Genomic DNA, 3284 nt, shown 5'->3' on the forward strand with positions numbered 1-3284 from the left:
GAGACTGCTTTCCATCAAAAAATACTCGAAAAGAGACTTCTCATTCGGACTCAATAGGTCTCGAAAATAACAATTTGTTCATCCAAACGTTTCATCACACAAAAATTTTTTTTTTTAGACTGCATTGAGACTACCAACCATTTTTAGACCGAAATGAGACCGTTGAGAATACTTTTTTCGTGGTCTCATGAGTCCGACATTTTTACTCGGGGTGCATTATGTACAAAATAGTACAAAATATGTCTACAAGTATATATAATTTTATAGCATAAGCGAAAATAAAAAAAATCCTGAACACATTACAATGACATACGTAATACATCGTAAAATAAAACACAACATTCTCTAAAACAAATGAAAATTGAATTTAACTATTTCACTTCACTCTTTATCAGAACGTATTTCCATCACATAAACAAAAAACAAGCTGATTTCGTCGTTTACGACTCATCAGTGCACCTTTGTCATGACCATGTGCATATCAGCTCGTACACTTTTAGACTAAATCAAATCAAGTGTACGAAACACATCACACGCTGACCGTACTGATAGAACAATGGGTTACTGTAAATACAATTCGCTCGATGCTTCGAGAACCTAATTGTGAGTTTTTGGTTATTTTCATAGCAGAACTATGACCGAAAAATCGCAAACAAATATACATTCAAACGATCATCTAAGATGATATTTACGTTAGAAATTATTTTGCATATCGAAAGGCTAACCATACCTCCGTGTTTTAGAGCACACAACTCGGAATCATTTAAAGGAAAAATTAAATGTGAAAAGAAACTTCTTTTCAAAATCAATTTTGGTTCGATACATTCGCGCTCGAAGAAAAATAAATTTCTTCAACCGCTGCATCATCCACGGATTACTGCCCGAAACAGGCCTTCATCGTAAAATAAAACACAACATTCTCTAAAACAAATGAAAATTGAATTTAACTATTTCACTTCACTCTTTATCAGAACGTATTTCCATCACATAAACAAAAAACAAGCTGATTTCGTCGTTTACGACTCATCAGTGCACCTTTGTCATGACCATGTGCATATCAGCTCGTACACTTTTAGACTAAATCAAATCAAGTGTACGAAACACATCACACGCTGACCGTACTGATAGAACAATGGGTTACTGTAAATACAATTCGCTCGATGCTTCGAGAACCTAATTGTGAGTTTTTGGTTATTTTCATAGCAGAACTATGACCGAAAAATCGCAAACAAATATACATTAATTTAATTTTTCCTTTAAATGATTCCGAGTTGTGTGCTCTAAAACACGGAGGTATGGTTAGCCTTTCGATATGCAAAATAATTTCTAACGTAAATATCACCTTAGATGATCGTTTGAATGTATATTTGTTTGCGATTTTTCGGTCATAGTTCTGCTATGAAAATAACCAAAAACTCACAATTAGGTTCTCGAAGCATCGAGCGAATTGTATTTACAGTAACCCATTGTTCTATCAGTACGGTCAGCGTGTGATGTGTTTCGTACACTTGATTTGATTTAGTCTAAAAGTGTACGAGCTGATATGCACATGGTCATGACAAAGGTGCACTGATGAGTCGTAAACGACGAAATCAGCTTGTTTTTTGTTTATGTGATGGAAATACGTTCTGATAAAGAGTGAAGTGAAATAGTTAAATTCAATTTTCATTTGTTTTAGAGAATGTTGTGTTTTATTTTACGATGAAGGCCTGTTTCGGGCAGTAATCCGTGGATGATGCAGCGGTTGAAGAAATTTATTTTTCTTCGAGCGCGAATGTATCGAACCAAAATTGATTTTGAAAAGAAGTTTCTTTTCACATTTAATTTTTCCTTTAAATGATTCCGAGTTGTGTGCTCTAAAACACGGAGGTATGGTTAGCCTTTCGATATGCAAAATAATTTCTAACGTAAATATCATCTTAGATGATCGTTTGAATGTATATTTGTTTGCGATTTTTCGGTCATAGTTCTGCTATGAAAATAACCAAAAACTCACAATTAGGTTCTCGAAGCATCGAGCGAATTGTATTTACAGTAACCCATTGTTCTATCAGTACGGTCAGCGTGTGATGTGTTTCGTACACTTGATTTGATTTAGTCTAAAAGTGTACGAGCTGATATGCACATGGTCATGACAAAGGTGCACTGATGAGTCGTAAACGACGAAATCAGCTTGTTTTTTGTTTATGTGATGGAAATACGTTCTGATAAAGAGTGAAGTGAAATAGTTAAATTCAATTTTCATTTGTTTTAGAGAATGTTGTGTTTTATTTTACGATGAAGGCCTGTTTCGGGCAGTAATCCGTGGATGATGCAGCGGTTGAAGAAATTTATTTTTCTTCGAGCGCGAATGTATCGAACCAAAATTGATTTTGAAAAGAAGTTTCTTTTCACATTTAATTTTTCCTTTAAATACGTAATACGTAACTCTTTCGGCCTTCTCAATCGTGACGTAAATAACTATTTTATAATTAACAACTGACACGGAAAACGGAAACAGAACTCGGGATACAAATAAAAATGCTTGTTTTCATCTGTTTATTGACCTCGGCTACGTCTCGGTTCAACAAAATTCACACGAAAACTCTACTTTTCATCCCTAATCACACGAAAACGTGACTTCATTTTAACAAATGCAGCAATATGCTATTTTACTTTACGAGCGAGGGTTTGCCCTAAGGAGGCAATGGTCCTATTACTTCCCCAGTAAAGTAAAGGATGTAAAATTCTATTGTTGTTCGGTGCCAATTTTGTAAAATGAACTAGAACTGTGAAGTTTACCTTTGTGTATCATCGTCAGTATGAGAATGCAGAAAGTGCAACCACTACCGACGCAACGCGTTTCATTTCTCATTGCTGTTTCTATGCTCTTGCAAGCAATTTAGAGTACCATCAACGTTAGCCAAAGTCTCAATGCACACGTGTTCAAATTTAACGTTCAATATTCGCCACTTTCTCGTATTGTCAGGATCGTTGTTTGAAGTGTATAACATGCCTCTGCTACATTATATTACAAAGCCTGCTGTTGTTATCTTTATGTGCAAATGCAAATGCTTCAGTTTGTCTTCATTGTTCAATAAAAGAAATCACTTTCAATACATTTCCGTCCCCTTTACCAAAAATTAATCAGGATTCCACACTACGTTGTCAATAGTTGCCACCCTTCTCGAAAAATTGGATACGCAAAATGTTTGTAAACTATATTGTAAATGGGTGATTTCATCCGAGATTTGATATGATACACTGTCGTCGGTTTTTTTTACATCATTTGGTCACGTGTTGCG

This window comes from Bradysia coprophila, unplaced genomic scaffold, assembly GCF_014529535.1.
Source record: "Bradysia coprophila strain Holo2 unplaced genomic scaffold, BU_Bcop_v1 contig_400, whole genome shotgun sequence".
NCBI classification, from domain to species: Eukaryota; Metazoa; Arthropoda; class Insecta; order Diptera; family Sciaridae; genus Bradysia; species Bradysia coprophila.